The sequence below is a fragment of the Brassica napus genome, chromosome A1, assembly GCF_020379485.1.
Source record: "Brassica napus cultivar Da-Ae chromosome A1, Da-Ae, whole genome shotgun sequence".
NCBI classification, from domain to species: domain Eukaryota; kingdom Viridiplantae; phylum Streptophyta; class Magnoliopsida; order Brassicales; family Brassicaceae; genus Brassica; species Brassica napus.
In genome coordinates, this window is record NC_063434.1 from 16,305,350 (window position 1) to 16,326,041 (window position 20,692).

Here is a 20,692-nt window from a genome sequence, read left to right on the forward strand (position 1 = left end):
GATCGATACGCACAACCAACCGTCGACCGACACCAGACCGTCATCGTCGATCGATCCCAATCGTTCGACAACGATCGATACTACACCGCGTACGTCGATCGATACCGTGTCGTCAAAAATGGTAAACATTATTATTCTAACTCAGGATGAGAACGGAAACCTGTATGACCAGGCCGGTCATCTGCGTAATGCAACAGGTCAGAAAATAGATGCTCAGGGAACTGTAATCCCTGATGCTGATGCTACAGGAGCTGCTCAACCTGTAGATGAGGACGCTCGATCGAAACCACTGGCCGACTACAATCGCCCAGATGAGTACTATTCCAACAGATCAGCGATTCGACTTCCGGAGATCCAGAAGCAGAATTTCGAGCTGAAGCCTCAATACTACACTCTCGTGTCGCAGATACCCTACTCTGGGTTACCGCACGAGCATCCTATGGACCATTTGGAACGGTTCGAGGATCTAATCGCTGCCATTCGGATGGAAGGAGTCCCCGAAGATTACCTGCTGTGCAAGCTCTTCAGATACACGCTGAATGGAGAAGCGATGCACTGGCTTAGGCAGCAACCCACAGGATCTTTAACATCCTGGAGCGACATCAAGAATGCTTTCTTACGAAACTTCTTCGATGAGGCGCGCGCTGAAGAACTTCGGAACAAAATTTCCACATTCTCGCAGAAGGCTGGAGAGTCCTTCAAAGATGCGTGGATTAGATTTAGGTTTTTCCAGCGAGACTGTCCACACCACGGATTTAATGAAGTGCAGCTGCTAAGCACTTTCTTCCGAGGTCTCGCCTTACAGTATCAAATGGCTCTTGATACGGCGAGTGAAGGAAACTTCACTACTCGGAATCCGTTGGAAGCTGTGAGACTTATCGAAAACCTTGCTAACAGCAGCAGCACCAAAAACACTGACTCTGAACGGAAGAAGTCTGTAGCCTCTATCGGGAAGGAACAGATGGACGAAGTAAGAGCTAAGTTAGATGTGGTGCACGAGCTTCTTAGGAAGCAAGTCTGTTCAGCTGAAGGAGAAGTAGCAGATACAGAAGGAGAAGAAGATGTGAACTACATCGGAGGTACCGGATTCCAGAAATTTGGAAACCAGGGCGGAAACAGAAACTTCTTTGGAAATGGCCAAAGAAGTAACCAAAGTTCACAATTTCAAAAACCCTTCAACAACAGCAAGAGCTACTCGAACTCTTACTATCAAAATCCACCACCCCAGACTCAGGAAAGCAAGATCGAAGAAATGCTTGATCGAGTACTGTTGGGACAACAACAAATCACCGTGGATTTCAACGGTAAGATAGACTCTGCCTACAACAATCTGAACACCAAAATCGAGACCTTAGGGACTCAGGTGAGAAAACTTGAAACCCAAGTAATTCAGACGGGCGAGACTATTAAGAGGCAAGAAGCTTTCGCTAGAGAGGCAGGAGCCGACAAAGGGAAACACCACGTAAATGCCATCATAGATGATGAATTCTGGCAAGTGGTGAGAAATGAAAACCTTGAGGAAGGAGATTTCGAAATCGAAAGCTCCATGAGTCTCGGCGGATCCCAATGGTGTCGACCGATGTCGATGAACTCGCATCGATCGACAGACCATGATGAAGATCGATGGACGGATTACTCCAGTCATCGATCGACGTCGTCTGCCAATTCGACTGAATGCAATGCGGTTCGAATTCTAACTCATGAAGAATTCGCAGCTAAGCATCCTCACCCACCCTCCCCTTTCTATGAAAAAATCGATCGATCGGTTTAGCCAACCATCGATCGACAGAGTGAGTCCGACGTCGATCGTCACAACACACCTCCCATCGATCGACAGGCACCTCTGACATACCGAGTGCGGTTACCCTCAATCGATAATGATTACATCAATGCACTCAGACCACCACCTAAACCATTAGCAAACCCACCCGAACCAAAACCCAACCCTTTAAATAGTTCAACAGAATCTGTTCAAGAAGAACAAGAATCTGAAGGGAGAAGGTTAAGGAAAAGAAAGGAGAAGATTCCTAAAAACCTTAAGAGGGAAGCTAACGATAAGGAGATGGATGGTTTCACTAAACGAGTCCTCAGAATCCCAATCGAAAAACCTTTTGATGAAGCTTACTTCACACACCGGTTGTGGATGTTCTTCAGAGAAACAAAGGTAACTGAGGAGGACATTAGGAGAATGTTTCATCAAGTCAGAGGAAAGATGAAACACAGGATCACATTGACGAAGAAGAGTGATCCTGGGAAGTTTGCAATACCATGCATAGTCAAGGGTGTTGAATTTCCCCATTCAATGTGTGACACAGGAGCATCGGTTAGTATCCTCCCTAGGATCATGGCAGACCAGCTTGGTTTGACCATCGAACCCTCAACAGAATCCTTCACCTTCGTGGATCTTTCAGAGAAACGATCAGGAGGCATCATAAGAGATCTGGAGGTACTGATTGGTAATGCCCTTGTCCCTGTAGATTTTCATGTCTTAGACATCGAGCTTAACTGAAACTCTTCACTTCTGCTTGGAAGATCCTTCCTAGCTACAGTAGGAGCTGTATGTGACATGAACAAAAACAAATTGTGTTTAATGCTCATAGACCCAAACATCCACTACGATCCCATCCGACCTAAGAGAAAGGTAATTAATTCTGTGGATTATGGGAAAGAACTTGGCTTCATTGGCGCATGCCATTGTGGAGCAGAGTATGAATCGGAGTACGAAACAGAGTACTCGGAATCGATCGACACCCCAACCTTTCCATCGATCGATTCCAATGTGTCAATGGTGACCGATGACCGCAACAACACGTCACTCGACGTAATGCACCCACTTGACCATTTCGCTTCACCTAATCATTGTTACCAACATTTTGCCTTCCAACCTCCAACCAGGAGAGGACATGATGATTATTCCATAGGCAGTTGGGCAGACAGTGGTTTCCATAAAAGTTTTGCAGTTGACATTGTAATTACTTCACCTCATGAGGAACATACCGAGGAATACGATGAGGATTACTGGAAAGAACGTGCAATAGAAATGTCTTTGCAGGATGAAAGACTTGAAACACATAAGTTCACCAACACGTTTCCAACATCGTTCGACGCTGTGCACTCCACATCGGTCGATACCCACCCTCGTCCAGCAAAACAACCGCTCACATCGATCGACACACCGAAGGAACATCGATCGATATTCGCGCCGCAGCGAAAATTCAGGAGCAGGAGAATGTTCCCTCCCTAACTAGGTTTACAGATACCTATATAAATCGTTTTGCACCTCCGAAACCACCTACACACATCAGAGCAAACACACAAGCAAATAAGATGAACACTCTTCCTTCTACATCAACAGAAAAATCCATGAAGAGCAATCATCTCAAGAACACAAGTTCTGCAGAAATTACTCTGCCATCGATCGATGTAACTGTATCTACATCGATCGATACTACTCTAAACCCTAATCTCTCTATTTCTAAAATGAATAATTATGCAAACATTGATTACGGTTTTCTAACACCTGATGAATTTGGTATTTTCAGGGACCAGATGGCAACGCACGTGCAATGGATGGAAGGATTTTACAAGTGTCCAGAGAGGACATAGCAGACATCCTTCAAGTAGCCAATGGACTTGACAACCTGTTCTCACAGCAACGTGGCACTCCAGACGTCATTCTAACAGATCCTAACAACCACGCAGGAGTCGCCACAACAGAGATCAACACAGATCTATCACGCCAACCAAAAGGGCAAGCATCGATCGACGGTACAACGGAGACATCGATCGACAGGGTAACACCAACGTCGATCGATATGGATGAACCGACGTCGATCGATAGAAGGTATGAATGTGGGAGCTGCGCTTTTGACATGTATGGAGCCAGAAAGTTCATTTGGGAACAAAGGGACGAATATGGAGTCTACAGAGATGAGCGTGGACACGCACGAAGCGCAGCTGGTGAGATGATACCTGTCACAAAGGACAACATCAGGAAAATACTGGAAAGAGCATCTCTTTTTGAAGAGAGACACATCTGTCTTCCAGAACATGCCACTTCCTTCACACTCACAAGACTGGCACCAGAACTCTACACCAAAGAAGAAATCGATGAAATGGTGTTTGGTATTTGTGGAGCTCAGGAGAAACTGGGAGAGGAGCTCAAAACACCCCAGCCTTTGGATAGAGGCTACAATGGGCTTTTCAGATGTATGGCAGAAATGAGGACAGAAATTGAAAGTTTACGTCAGCAACTTGAGAAGGAAGCTACGACCTCAGCATCGATCGACGCACCACGTGCAACATCGATCGACGTCAGTCTTCCTACAGCTAAGATCCTTGCAGAACCGCAATGTTCAACACAACACAGGGATGAATGGGAAGTCTCATACATCAACACGAGGATAAACGACGTTTACTGCCCTCTCAACAACAACGTGGACTGGCAAAGCACTAAAATCGAGCTACTACAGCAAGATCTGGACACCATTCGCAAGAAGGACCAACATCCGGCCACATCGATCGACATGTGCACCTTCACATCGCTCGACGCCAAAGTCTCAGCAATGAATGAGAGGCTGAGGACTTACGAGGATATGCATGACCGTTTTATATCACCAGTCATGATAGATTTAAACAAATTGTCTAGTCAATTACTTGATGCCCAAAAGGATATTGAGAACATTACTAATCAAAGTTTTTTGCAGGCAAAATCAGCATCGATCGACAGGCTAAGAGGACCCTGGATCGATGGCAAGAAACCTGTGGAGTTACTTCCTTACACAGCAGCAGAGGTTGACAAGATCACATCCAAGATCTACACTGCTCTAGACACCATGGAGGAACGACTTGACAAACGCTGCGATGACATCTACTTTCCATTCGACAACAAAATCAGTGGACTAGACAACCACGCAGAATGGCTACAGAAAGAAGTCAAAGCCATTCAGAGGCAACTCGCAGCTCAACACCAGATATCAGCATCGATCGACAGGACAAAAGCGAAATCGATCGACGGCAACTCACCGAGATCGACCAACAAACACATAATCGCATCGATCGACGCCGAGTCTATACCAATCGGCGAGCAGCTGATACACAAGACAGTAGAGTCAATGCAAAAGGAACTGACAGATCTTTCAGCATACGCCTATGACAACATAGGCTGGCACCAGGTCAGCATTGACAACATTCAAGAAAGGCTACAGAACATCTCCAATGTACTTGGGAAGATGGATGACAAATGGACAAGAAATGATGAGGCCACAAGAAGTTTCATTGCATCTTGGTCCAGAATGCGCAGAGATGACGTGGATGCTTGCTTTCCAACAAGCAGCTGCTTCTCCACCCAATAGCCAATCACTACCACAGTCAAGCTAAATGACTATAACCAAGCGCTGAGTGGGAGGCAACCCACTATTAGGTATTTTACTTTGGTTTTATTAGCTAGCATTTAATTTCTTTCGTTTTATCTCTTTCAGATTTAGGAGAACCAAGTAGGAGGACTTGAATATCGACCGACGACGAGACGTCGACATCGTTCGACATAGGCAACCACACGACGATCGATGTAACACTTACCCATCGATCGATATTAATCCGGTCAGATGTATCTTACCTACTTGTTACATTTCGTACATCATACACTTTTCATCATAACTTCGGCTGAGTTACACTGGGACAATGTAATTTAAGTCTGGGGGAGATTTACTGATATAATTTATTTTATTCTTACGTAAAAAGGAATTTCAAATAAATTATGCTTAGCTATCGAAAATAGGGACTATAATCTTATATTGATTTAAACATGAATATCTAACCAATCTTTAGCACCATTTTAGATTTACTGATTGCAGATAGCACTAAAGATGCTAAAGCAGATCAACCTATCAACTACACACTTGCCTTGAACCGTATGAAGTAACCAAAGCTGATTTCCAACACTAAACCTGACATAACCGCTTGTCTTGGGGCTTGGTATACATGGGATCGGATTCTTCATATAGGTCTGGAAGGTAACACCTGGTTTAGATTATTTATCACATTTTCTCTCTCTAGATTTCGACCCTAGATTAGTTATAGAGTGTATATATAAAAAATAAAAAATAAAAAAAATTTAAAAAAAATAAAAAAATTAAAAAAAAAAGTAAGTAAGATCTATTTTTTAATTAGGATGAGTCTGAACAGGACTTGGTGGCTAAAACCATTAAGGCTTGATTCATAAAGACTCAAATAAAAGAGTTCGAAACGGGACTTGGAGGCGGCAATCTTCAAGGCTCGCTTTCGCAAAGAACTCTTGGATATAGGTCAAAAAGAAGTGGACAGAACTTGGTGGCAACCACCATTAAGTTTTGATTCGTGGAAGCCTGTCCAATCTTGGTCACTGATCCTGCAATGGAAGCAGACTTTGACTCAAGAGAGAAATTTAGAGAGAGAGAAACTAGGAACTAACTTTTACCTGCAGCTCCAGATACCTGTCTGAAATCCTTGCATCCTGTGATCGATACTCCCAAGGTAAAGCATTCACTTTATATTTATGCTAAGAAATGAAATCAGTAGAGGGGATGTCAGACGTGAATTGATGAGTTGTGTTATGTTAGAAATGGTTGCTAAGCTAGGATATTGCATAGTGTGCTTTTGTGATTAGGACTTTTTAAATGTGGTTGCAAAATTGTTGAGGAAAGATTTCTATGTTTTTAAAATCTTAAGTTCCCAAATATTTTCAAACCTCTTTCAGAGAGACTGCCTGTATGTTTTGCTTGAGGACAAGCAAAAGGGTAAGTCTGGGGGAGTTGATATACCTTGGATTTGACCCATTTTTATCCATGGTATATTATTATTTTACTATATATATATCTATGTTTTCTACTCTTCTAGGTATGTTTTCAGGTTCAGGTGCATTTCGGAGTAAAGCTATGACTTTGGAGCATTTTGGAGCATAAAGGACATTTCACCCGAGCTGACCACTTAGAGGTCGACGAGAGGAAGAATAATCGATCGATGCGCATCAGTGCTGACGATCGATATCAGGAAATGCCTCGACAGATGAAGATTAATATCGATCGATGTACACAAGTACCATCGATCGATGTCGAGACACCAGACGCGACATTTTGGATTCAGCAGACTTAAAAACCAAGGCCAAGCCAAATTACCAAAATGCCCTGACGAGTTTTTAACCTAGTAGAATATATACTGCCTAAGTGTTTGACGGCAGGGAGAGCTTTTCTTTTCTAGACCTAGTTTTGTTACAAGTTTCATTTGGAGAGAAGATCACTTGTGATTGGAACTCCTTGTTTCATTTTCTTATCATCTATTCTATGAGTTTCTATTTATCTATTGATATGAATTGCTTTGCTATGTCTGAGTAGTTCAACTGTTAGATCCAGGGTTCAGATAGGTTTGTGGGATTAGCCCCAAACTATAGATCTGCCTTGTTGTGATATTCATGATAGATTTGTATTCATTGCTTGTTTTAGCCTAGCTAACTAGAACTTGATCATAGGATTGCATATTCAAGCACCCTTGTTATCCCATCCTGACATCTATCTATCATATTAGGATTGCTAGAGAGGGCTAACCGCCAATTTAGAATCTTAGTAGAGCATTTTCATACTCGCGCATAGGCCTGGCTAGAACCCATCGATCGATGTCCGCAACTGACAATCGATCGATGTTGGCAAAGGTGTATCGGTCGACGCCTTAATAGACTATCGATCGACACTCTCTTGCGTCTGCATCTAACCGGTGAGACACAAGATCTAGTCTGTTAACCAATGGTACATGCGACAGCTGATCACTGAGTTAAGCGAATGAGCTCTAATATATCATGCATGCAACAGTTAGGCTTCTATAGGAATTATAATCTCCAACACCTGAATAGTGGCCCTGCATCTAATATCATTTCCAACCTAAGTTACATTTATCATTTACTCGCTAGTTACTATTGCTATTTCATTTAAAACATTACAACCTTCAGAATTAATAAACATTAGATTTAATTGTTCCTAGCTCCTTGTGGATTCGATCCCTAAGTACTACATCTGAACCTCTTTTGATGAGAGTAACACTCCTTAGGGTAATTTGAGTGGTATCAGAACCCGTAGTTTAAAAACATTATTTATATATCATTCAAAAGCATAATACAAAATTTGTTATAAATTAACCTCGAGGTTTTCGGTCAATAAATCTTATAAATAAGAAATATCAAAACGCCTTTGGAAGGATAATAAAACTACCGCTGGCGAATGATGTTCCTTCCCGTCCTAGAGTAAGGTATCCCGCCTATTGGTTACCTGCATCACAAAAGAGTCATGAATAACTAGTTTACTCAGTGAGCCTAGTCCCGCACCCCAACATATATTAATAATATCTCAAGCAATCAACTCCATTTGTATGCAATATAAATATATTCCATAACTAATAAAAATACATATATAAGGCCTATCATTCCATCGATGTGAATCTTATCTTAAACACCATCTCAACGACACCCGCCATTCACTCATACTTACAATATTTATATATAGACTAAACCCATAAAACCACCAAGGCTAACCGAGCGTAGAGGAGAAATAAATATAACCATCATCTCCATTAGATATACCAAGATCGAACATCTAACGCTGCATGCAGGTACACGGCCTCCAGGGTGCGATCCCATCATCGTGTCTTAGTAACCTTTTTCCATATCGCAGGAACAGTTCATGGTAATGCGGAAACTTTCGAGAGAGTGAGTATACAATAAGACTTCACATGATTTATACTTATATATTTAATATTATACATATGTATTAGTACTTGAGAACAAGTACTGAGGTTTGGAATAAACCTCTATGAACATTCATAAATATTTATTAAGTGTTTACACTAAGTAAACACCTCACCAATTAAATATTGATCAAGAGACAAAGCCTATCAATCATCAACATTTTCAAGGCTAATTCATAACTCTTTTAATTATCTATTTACACTCACCTTTCAGAAGCCGAGTGCGATTAGCTTGAGCTCGAGTATAGTCTTCCATGAGCTTGAGCTTAAAAATGAAATAGCTAAGACTTAGGGCTCTCCTTCAGCATGGCCAGGACTCATGCAGGCCGCCACCACTCCTCCCAGATGTCAGGATGCATGACTGGAACTCATGCAAGGCACTACAACAGCTCACACATGGCTGGACGCATGCGCGGCGACACCTCGTTCTTGGTCGATCCACCTCGTGCTTCTACATGTCAGGCTGCATGTACTGCTTCCATGCACGGTGACACCTCTAGCTTCTATAGACACTCAGCTTGCTGGGCAGTTGACACCACGTTCTGAACATTCACACCAAGCCACATTGTGCTTCTCGGTCCATTCGTCTGATTTCGACACTTCTGGTGAATTTTCGTCCCACGATCAATCCCAAATATTTTTCTATGCCCTTTCTGATGCTCTGAACATTTTTAATAAACTCCACTTGAACCGAAATTAGGGTTTTTGTCCAACTTCGGGTCTTCATGTCGTGTTTCAAACAATGTCATGCTTCAGACGTCCTTTGGATCAATCTACCACATTTTCTAACCATGGTCTAGTGGCATACTTGACTCATGGTTCACACAAGAACAATCTGATCGCCTGTGACTCGACCACCCAAAGATACTCGACCATTCTCTTCTTCTTTTTTTTACGGGTTTCTACAGAGTCGATCGACACCAATGCGATCCACCAAAAGTCATCAAACTTTCTACCAAAATCTCCTTCTTGCAGCTTCTCTTCCTTCGCCACTTGCCAGAAATCATTCTCAATGATGGCATTCACGTGATGCTTGATCACATCATCTTCCACCCCTCTGGTTAAGGCTCCCTGCCTCGTAGTAGCTTCTCTTGTCTGAACAACCTACATCTCCAGCTTCTTCACATGAGAGCTCAAAGTCTTAAATTTTTTGTTCAGGTTGGTGTAGACAAAATCAATCTTTCCATTGAAGTCCACTATCATGCGCTGCTGTCCCTCAAGAACTCTATCAAGCATCTCTTCAATCTTGTTCTCTTGAGTTGGCGGTGAGGCTTCTGGTAGTAGCAGTTTCCATAACCCCTATTGTTGTTGTAGTTGCTGCTGTAGGGTTTGTGGGAACCAAAATTCGCACTGTCGATTTTCGTCTAAATTAGGAAACTAGGAAAACCCTAATTTCCCAGAGGTCCCGGAGATCTGTTAATACCACACGCTAAGCAATCAGAACACGATATATCAACGACAAAGTATAAAAATCGTAAGAAGAGAGCAAAGTAGATCTTCTTTCGAATCTGTGTTTGAGAGTTACAACAAGGTATAAGCCTGGGCTCGAGAGTTGTCGGCGAGATTCCTAGTTCTAGCAACCCTAAGACGACTAAACCTAATTGAGTCGCAGCTCGAAATAACAAAAACGGAAATATGCCTAAATTGCTCTACGTGCTAAGTTTGCTCTGATAAAGTTCTCCTCCCATTGCCTCTCGCCTAGGACTCCTTATATACCCACTCCAAGGTCGGTTTACGCTTTTACTCTTCTGCCCTTAAGCCGTCATAGCAAAAAATAAAGATATTCCACTTTTTCCGATCTTCGTAATTATCTTCAAAATTCCGTATTTATCCGCGGAAACTTGACATTTATCTTCCCTTGCGAACCAAGCGTAAACCGTCCTATGGTTTACGGGCTTTTGGTTGAGAAATCGCGAGATGGGCCTCGAGTCGTGTCTTAGGTCCCTTTGGGCCGTCTTTCGACTCGAAACGTTTATCGCGATTTCTTTCGATAAAGAATGGACTTTCCGCGGTTTTTTCCGCAAAGTTTGATCGATGATTTAGAATGGCGGAAAACATGAGCTGAGTTCGCCATGGTCTTCGGTAGATAGTGTCGAAGGATAGACGAGAATGCATGGACTGGTGTCGTATCGATGTTTCGGAAGAGCTCGGTCACTACGTAGCGACCGAGCTTGGCCGAGCTCGGTCGCTACGTACCGATCGAGCGGAACGGATGCTCGGTCGCTACATAGCGACCGAGCGGGACGGACGCTCGGTCGTTACGTAGCGACCGAGCTTGGCTTCGAGCTCGGTTGCTACATAGCGACCGAGGTGGACGGACGCTCGGTCGCTACGTAGCGAACGAGCTTAGCTGAGCTCGGTCGCTACGTAGCGACCGAGCGGGACGAACGCTCGGTCGCTATGTAGTGACCAAACTTTGACTCTAGCTCGGTCGCTACGTAGTGACCGAGCGGGACGTAGCGACCGGGCTTTGGCTCGAGCTCGGTCGCTACGTAGCGACCGAACAGCGTGCATGTGCGGTAGTTGCACAATGACCGAGCTTGGTTTTTCCGTGTTCTTATTGTCATACTCGAACTTATCCGTAATTGGTTTGGGTATGTTTCCGATGGCTTATGTTTGATCTAAATGAAGTTCGAGATGAAACTTCATCTCGAAAAGCTATGTTGCGGAGAGTCATACATATATATTGCGGGGATTTGGACGTTAACTTCGTCGTGACCGTTTTTGACCCCAATAGGGTTTCTGGTGCTGCGAACTCTGGTTGAAGTTGCCCCTATTTCCATAGGAGTTTCTGTTTCGACCCTGGTTTCCATAACCTTGGAATCATGTTCCACTGATGAAGTTCACATCTGCTTCCTCTGTTCTACCCTATGTGTCCACAGCCTCTGTTTCGACCCTGGTGACTTTGCTCTCTCAAATTAGAGATTCAATTGTAGTACTTAGGGATCGAATCCACAAGGAGCTAGGGAACCTAATAAATCTATTAGGGTTTGTTAAGTAGGATGGTTTAATGATTTAAATGTAAATTTAAAAGGAAATTACTCCATTGATTTGTTGAGGTTTTGGTGCTTAAAAGGAAATAGCTAGACCTAGAGTTTTTATTCGGAAAACTTGGAATTATAATCCTACAAATGCCTAATGAGTTGTATGCATGATAATGTAGAGCTCAACTACTAAATATAAAGTCAATCAGCTCTCGCGTTTCTGGACTGGTCTATTAATTAGATCTAATGACCCAAACAAGCGTGTTCGATCAATAGCTAGTGTCGATCGATAATCCTATAGGGATATCGATTGATATACCTTTCACTCCGTCGATCGATACTCCTTTCACTTCGTCGATCGATTATCCAATTTGGATATCAATCGACGCGCTTCTAGTTAAGCTTGATGCGCGGGTTGAATGATGCTCACAAAGCTCACTAGATCAGCTCTCGCCTTACTCTTGCAAGAATCTTAGCTCAATTATAATGGTTTCAAGATGAGAATGAAGTTATTGCTTTTATCGAACAATCATAGGGCAAGTTCTAGGTAGCTAATCTAGAATCAGGCATTAAGGACAATCCTAATAATTATTATCACAACTCAGCTATCTATAGTTGGGGCTAATCCCTGATAACCTATTTAAACCCTAAAATGTAACAATGGAACTACTGAGACATGGCCAAGCATTTCATAACTTCAATTAGGTAAGAAAACTTCATTAGCATAGTAAATAGACATTAATGGAGTTCCAATCACAAATATAACTTTGGATCTTCTCTCCACTCTATCAAAATCTTAAAAACCTTTTGCTAATAATAGTAAAACTAGAAAAAGAAGAAAACAAATTTTTCCTCTAACCTGGTGGCAAAGCTTATATAATTAGGCTAAAACTCGTCAAGGGTAATCTTGTAAATTGGTGAAGACTTGGGCTTCAAGTCGGCTGTGACCAAACATGCTTTATGTGCGCTTCGCTGTCGATCGATGTTATGATGTGAACATCGATCGATATTTCCCTCAGTATCGACCGATGGTCGAGCTCGATGGTCATCTCGGGTGCTTGCTCCAAATATCTTCAAAATGCTCCAAAATCATCACTTATTTCCAAATTACTCCTGATCTTACAAATATAATAAATAGACTCTATAATATAATAATTAGTAGTAAAAACACCTGTAAACAATGGGTCAAATCCATGGTCTATAAAACACCAAGAACACTGACTTTGAGAGAAAAAAAATAAGCCCCTGCCCTAGGGAAGGATCAATTGGAAGTTGTCAAAGCCAAGCTGGACAGTGTTCACAAGCTTGTCAAGAAACAAGTTAGCTTTACAGAGGATGTAGAAGCTGTTGATGTCAACAGCGACATGGGAGAAGAAGAGGATGTGAACTTTATCAATGGTTCAGGCTTTCAGAATCAGAGGTGAAGTGATCCTTGGTAAGATGATCACGTCCTTGAATGCTCTCCAACGATTGTAATGATGAAAATAGGCAGTGGATTGATTTGATACTTCTAAGAGTTGCGGAATTGGCTCTCAGACTATCGGATTTAGTTGTAATGTAAGGATCGAAGATCCGAATTACACTAGACAAGATGTGATCAATCAAGATTCAGAGAATGCTTTGAAAAGAAAATAGTTTGATAATCTTATTGAGTTTTCGACCAGATATATAAAAAGAAGAAGACTTTACATGCACAGCTTCTTGGAAACACACAACTTAATTAATGCAAATAAAGCTTAAAGTTCAAATTTAAAAGATAAGCTTATGGATCCTTCTTTATGGACGAAAATTAGAAGAGAGTTGGGCCTGGTTTCATCAAAAGGCTCATGTGTAGTGTTGTGTCCAAGCCTCATTAAAAACCTTGTTTGGAAAACCCAGTTGGACAAAACCAAACTAAGGATAAGAGTGCAAGTCACAACACCTCTCTAGATGAATAAGCTAGGCGGCTTGAATCACAACTAGTAAGGTTGGATCATCAGTTTTCCACTCATCACCCTTTTTCATTCTAACCTGGTGATATGCACTTTTCAAATCAACTTTAGAAAATATGCTAGAACCATGCAACTCATCAAGCATATCATCTAATTTAGGAATGGGATGTCGATACTTTACAGTGACATTATTGATGGCTTTGCAGTCGACACACATTCTCCAGCTACCATCTCTCTTTAGTACAAGCAAGACTGGGACTGCACATGGACTCATGCTCTCACAAATATGTTTTTTCTCCATAAGCTCAGTTACTTGTTTCTGTAGTTCCTTGGTCTCCACAGGGTTAGTCCTATAGGCTGGGTTGTTTGGAAGTGAAGCTCTTGGAATAAAATCGATTTGATGCTCTATCCCTCTGATAGGTGACGTCCTTGTGGTGCTTCTTCTGGAAGATGTCTTTGAATTTCTGCAAAAGCATTTGTATCTTGCTAGGAAGATCCTGCACTAGCCTTGTTATGTTTAAACATTCTTTAAAAACAAACAGCAAGTGAGGTAAAGAACTTCCCTTTGGTTGAAGCAATAGATTAGCAAGTCGTTTACTCTTGAATTCTGATGAAGCTTTGTTCTTCTTCAAAGCTATCTGATCTTGATGGACTTGTTGCAGTGTTAAAGGAACTAAGACAGTCTTCTTTCCCTGTTTGTGAACTCATCATGAAGACTTCTTCTATCGGATTGCCAAGGTCTTCCAAGCAGTATGTGTCCAGCATCCATTGGTAAACATCACACAATATCTCATCATCATACTTCCCAATAGGTGGTATCTTGACTTGGTGTTTCACCTCCAGCTCTCCTTCATCATTAAGCCATTGTAACTTGTAGGTTGTTGGTGTTTTCATGATCTTCAGATCAAGTTTCTCAACCATCGTTTCACTTGCAGCATTGGTACAACTTCCTCCATCTATAACCAAACTGCACACCTTGCCTTGAACCATACATCGAGTATGAAACAGATTTGCTCTTTGCTCATCTCCAACAGTCTTGGCTTGCAGATTCACCGTTCTTCTTGCGACAAGTAACTCTCCACGATCTGGCATTTCCACCCTTTCTTCTTCAGATTCAGATTGTTCCTCTTCCTCTGATTCAATTTCTCCATTTTCTCTGATGAGTATTACCCTTTGGTTGGAGCAGCTACTTCCATTGTGTCCAAAACCTTTACACTTGTAACACTGTATGTCAATGGTTTTAGATGCATGTTGGGGTCAAAAATGGTTACGACGGAATTACCATCCGAAAATCCTCAGAGATCGTATTTTCGAAAGGGTTAAAGAAGGGATGTAATTTTTCGTCGAAATAAACTATACGAGGTTATTTCTACGAAGAAGTATTCTTTGGGATTCAAACCAAACGATCGTCCCGCTCGGTCGCTACGTAGCAACCGAGCTCAAGCCAAAGCTCGGTCGCTACGTAGCGACCGAGCAATCGTCCCGCTCGGTCGCTACGTAGCGACCGAGCTCGAGCCAAAGCTCGGTCGCTACGTAGCGACCGAGCGATCGTCCCGCTCGGTCGCTACGTAGCGACCGAGCTCAGCAAAGCTCGGTCGCTACGTAGCGACCGAGCGATCGTCCCGCTCGGTCGCTACGTAGCGACCGAGCTCAGCCAAGCTCGGTCGCTACGTAGCGACCGAGCGATCGTCCCGCTCGGTCGCTACGTAGCGACCGAGCTCGAGCCAAAGCTCGGTCGCTACGTAGCGACCGAGCGATCGTCCCGCTCGGTCGCTACGTAGCGACCGAGCTCAGCCAAGCTCGGTCGCTACGTAGCGACCGAGCGATCGTCCCGCTCGGTCGCTACGTAGCGACCGAGCTCAGCCAAGCTCGGTCGCTACGTAGCGACCGAGCGATCGTCCCGCTCGGTCGCTACGTAGCGACCGAGCTCGAGCCAAAGCTCGGTCGCTACGTAGCGACCGAGCGATCGTCCCGCTCGGTCGCTACGTAGCGACCGAGCTCAGCCAAGCTCGGTCGCTACGTAGCGACCGAGCGATCGTCCCGCTCGGTCGCTACGTAGCGACCGAGCTCGAGCCAAAGCTCGGTCGCTACGTAGCGACCGAGCGATCGTCCCGCTCGGTCGCTACGTAGCGACCGAGCTCGAGCCAAAGCTCGGTCGCTACGTAGCGACCGAGCGATCGTCCCGCTCGGTCGCTACGTAGCGACCGAGCTCGAGCCAAAGCTCGGTCGCTACGTAGCGACCGAGCGATCGTCCCGCTCGGTCGCTACGTAGCGACCGAGCTCAAGCCGAAGCTCGGTCGCTACGTAGCGACCGAGCACTCGTTTCGCTCGGTCGCTACATAGCGACCGGGCTCGAGCCAAAGTTCGGTCGCTGTGTAGCGATTGAACCTTTCCGAACATCGATACGACACCAGTCCTTGCATTCTCGTCAAACCTTCGAATGCTATCTCCCGAAGACCGTAGCAAGCTCAGTCTATGTTTCCCGCTATTCTAATTCATCGATCAAACTTCGCGGATTAGAAACCGCGGAAAACTCGTAGTAAACGTGTCGAGTCGGAAGACGGCCCAAAGGGACCTAAAACACGACTCGAGGCCCATCCTACGATTTTTCCTAACCAAAAGCCCGTGAACCACAGCATGGTTCGCGCTTGGCCCGCGAGGAAGGATAAATGTCAAGTTTCCGCGGATAAATACGGAAGTTTTGAAGATAATTGTGAAGATCGGGAAAAATGGAATATCTCCATTTTTATGCTATGACGGCTTAAGGGCAGAAGAGTAAAAGCGTAAACCGACCTTGGAGCTAGTATATAAGGAGTCCTAGGCGAGGAGCAGAAGAGAGAACTTTTTCAGAGCAAACTTAGCACTTAGAGCGATTTAGGCAACTTTCCGTTTTTGTTATTTCGAGCTGCGACTCAATTAGGTTTAGCCGTCTTAGGGTTGCTAGAACTAGGAATCTCGCCGACAGCTCTCGAGCCCAGGCTTATACCTTGTTGTAACGCTCATACGCAGATTCGGAATAAGATCTATTTTGCTCTCTTTTCGATTTCTTATTTTTATCGTTGTTATTCTCGTGTTCTGATTGCTTGACGTGTGGTAATTAACAGATATCCGGGTCCTCTGGGAAACTAGGGTTTTCTTAGTTTCCTTATTTAAACGGAAATCGACAGTGCGAATTTCGGTTCCCACAGTTTGGCGCTAGAAGGAGGGGGACTTACGGATCAATCTAACCCGCAAAAGCCACACACAGTCAGACATGTCAACCAACGACGCGGATAACGTGCAAACTCCCCTTAACGGAGGCAGCGGCACCGATCTCCACACTCCGGTAGCGGACGTATCTGCGGCCAACGCGCAAGCCAACGCCGCGACTCTCGAGGAGTTTAAAAAGATGTTCGCCACCTATGAAAAAAGGTCGGAAGAACAGGATAAGCTCGTGAATACCTTGACCAAACAGGTTGAAACCTTAACGGCAAGGACCCAAGCTATCCGTCCCCGCGGAACCACCAAAATCCGCGGGAAGAGGCTCGATTTCGCCACCCCACTCGATAGAGCAGGAGTCGCGCGGGAACGACCTTCCGGTCAAAACCCCAGCGAGAAGTCTCCCATCGAGAAGGGGAACTCTGAAAGTCTTCCGCTCCCTGCAAAGGACTCGGAGGATAACGAAGCCGAACACATTGACCTGGACCCTAGCGATGTCTCCAACGACAGCGACGAGGATGGCGACAGACATCCAAGAAGGACCAGAAGCCGATCCGCTCGGGAAGGCTCCCCGTTCGAAAAACCAATGACGGAAGAAGAAGAAGTCGCCTATTGGAACGAACAAGAGGAGCTGGCCGAAAGGCAAACCGAGCTCACTCGCAGTAAGCGCCGACAGGCTCGGAAATCCTCTGACGAGACATCGGATATCCGCGATCTTCGCGACTACATCACCAAGACTGCGGCAGAAGTGAGAGCCGTAAAGTCTCAAATCCATCATGCTACTAGTGCTGCCCCCGAGATCGATCGACTGCTGGAAGGAGCTCGAAAGACCCCCTTTACCAGTCGCATTTCGGACATGAGGGTGTCCGATCCGGGAAAGATCAAAGTACCGAAGTACGATGGTACGGCCGATCCGAAAGCGCACCTTCAGGCTTTCCACATCGCGATGGGAAGAGCAAGACTGAAGGACGGCGAAAAGGATGCCGGCTATTGCCGCCTGTTCGTCGAAAATCTTGAAGGAGCAGCGCTCGAATGGTTCGCACGCCTTCGTCGCAACACCATCGGGAGTTTTCGACAGCTCGCATCGGAATTCCTCAAACAGTACTCTGTATTCATAGACAGGGAAACCTCCGATGTTGATCTCTGGAGTCTCTCCCAGAGGGAAGACGAACCCCTCCGCGAGTTTATCAGCCGATTCAAATTGATAATGTCCAGGGTCAGCGGGATAAGCGACAAAGTGGCCATCGACGCGCTGAGAAAGACGCTCTGGTACAAGTCGAAATTCAGAAAATGGATAACTCTCGACAAACCGCGAACGATCCAGGACGCCCTCCACAAAGCAACAGACTATATCATAGTGGAGGAAGAAACTAAAGTCTTATCGCAAAAACATAAGCCGGCAAGACCATCCTCGAAAGACGCAGATCCGAAGGGGAAAAAGAAGAACTCTCGTAACGACAAGTACGTCCATCACGAGGGGGAAGATCTCCAAGGGGCGCATAACTATGCGATCAGTTCGGATCAAGGCCGGACCACGGGCAACACATGGACTCGCAATCAAGGGTATGACGAGAACACCTTCTGCGAGTTCCACCAATCCCGAGGACACTCCACGACTAATTGCAAAGTCTTAGGAGCAAGACTGGCCGCGAAGCTGCTCGCTGGAGAGCTTTCGGAAGTAACTAGCGTCAAGGATCTCATCCTCGATTCTGATCGGCCTCCAAAGACGGACAGAAATCCGCCCGCCGAAAAATCTCCTCAACGAAACCAACCTGGGGATAAACGCGGTAGGAGGCCGGATGACAAAGGGAACGATAACAATCGTCGCAGAGTCAATATGATCATCGGAGGATCTCAATACTGCGGCGATACCGTGTCAGCCATCAAGGCTTACCAACGGAAGGCAGAATCAAGCGCAAAATGGCCTACATGGTCTCCTCCTCGAGACGGCCAAAATTGCTCGATCACCTTCACGGAGGAAGAAGCCGGCGGTATCGACCAACCTCACTGCGACCCTCTCGTCATAGATCTCGTCATACGAGATTTAGAAGTCGGAAGGGTACTCGTCGATACGGGAAGCACGGTCAACGTAATCTTCCGCGACACTCTCAATCGGATGAGTATCGAACTCGGAGAGGTAATTCCGACGCCAAAACCACTCACGGGTTTTTCAGGCGAAGTGTCGATGACTCTCGGGTCAATCCAATTGCCAGTCATGGCCAAGGAGATCACGAAAATCGTCGAATTCGCGGTAGTCGACCATCCCGCTATCTACAACGTGATCATGGGAACCCCATGGCTCAACGCCATGCAGGCAGTTCCGTCAACTTACCACCTGGGTCTCAAGTTCCCAACGCCGAGCGGAGTCGCGGCCATCTGGGGATGCCAAAAACAGTCGCGACTATGCTTCCTCGCGGAGCATAAGTTAAGGCAAATCACGGCTTCTGCAAACGGCAAACGCGCGAAGATAGATCGATCTTCGGCCAAAAGCACCCCGCACAAGGACGAAGTAAAATCGTCTGTCAACGCAAACGCATCGGACGTCGAAGCTCGACATAAATCCGAAGCCCACGCGACAACTCAACCGGAACATCCGGAAAATAGCGTCGACCCAGCCACGATCGACACGGTCAAGGCGGACATCGCGACACCAACCGCCGAGTAAGAACACTCGCGGCATGAAACAGAACTACGAGATGGCTTGATCCTCGAAAGGGGTACGTAGGCAGCTTGTCAAAAGACGAGTTCAGCTATCCCCCTCTCTAAAAAGGGGGGGGGGAGTGGGTGCGTATACTCGTATACTCCCACAATCGCCATTATTGTAATCGAGTTTTTAGAAACATAAAAATTTTTACAATATACACTGTCTTTTTATCGAAAACGCTTACGCTTCAGTTTACGCTCGTCTGCGGCCTCATCCGGCCCAAAAATCGTAAAGATTATCACCTTTCAAACACGCATAATCCTCGAAAATAACTGCGAGACGTCGCAAAAAGTTAAAATTCGAGGACAATGCTAAACAAATTGTCCGAACGCGACCACTAAAAACCTTACACCCCGTTCGTCGATTGGCCCCGACGAACACGCCAGCCGTCTTAAACAAACGCAATCCGATCACTCTTTTGATCTTTAAAAACGTCCAGCACAAGGACAAAAGCGCGCTACAACAAAAATCCGAAATTTTGGTTTAGCACTTCCAGATTCTGAGAAGATGCTCGATTCGTACCATACAAGTCATATAAGCCGAGAACATATCGCGGACTTTAAACCGGTGCGAGTCAGGAAGAAATCGCAACAGGAAAAACGATAGCCGGCTAGTCACCGCACAAACCTTAACCGAAAGTAAACCTAGGTCTTGCCCTAAACCCAACGCTCTGGTCTCAAACATCTCAAGGCATGATATCTAAAAGATACGAGATCATAAACCATGCCTCTCCGTTCGTATCTCAATGTTCTCGAAAATCGTAAAGACAGATAAATTTTTACGAAAATCACGAACGAACCAACAGATCGAACGTCTAATTAGAACTACATACGAGACGACAACTCGTATTTACTTCAACCCTACTCAGGAAAAACTCGAAACGAAACATTTATCATATAAATAAACCGCGTAAAGCGGCAAGGGATTCAAAGCCACCAACGGCCAGTCCCGGAAATACAAATACGGCCATCGTGGCCTAAACGAAATCCAAATTCAAAGGGCCACATTCGACCGAAAACAAGGATAACTGATCCATCCCTCATAATCCAAAGTCGAAGTCCCCGGACAACGAAGCACCAAACGCATCCGCAGGACGATCCACTTCC

The 20,692-nt window shown here is 44.9% G+C and overlaps 1 non-coding gene across 1 annotated transcript; it reads right to left on the reverse strand.

Annotated features, from left to right (window-relative positions):
* Positions 1–650: 650 nt before the first annotated feature.
* LOC125579321 lies at positions 651–756 on the reverse strand. Its single transcript, XR_007317309.1, has one exon. It is a non-coding gene; the product is annotated as a small nucleolar RNA R71 (small nucleolar RNA).
* Positions 757–20,692: the final 19,936 nt, after the last annotated feature.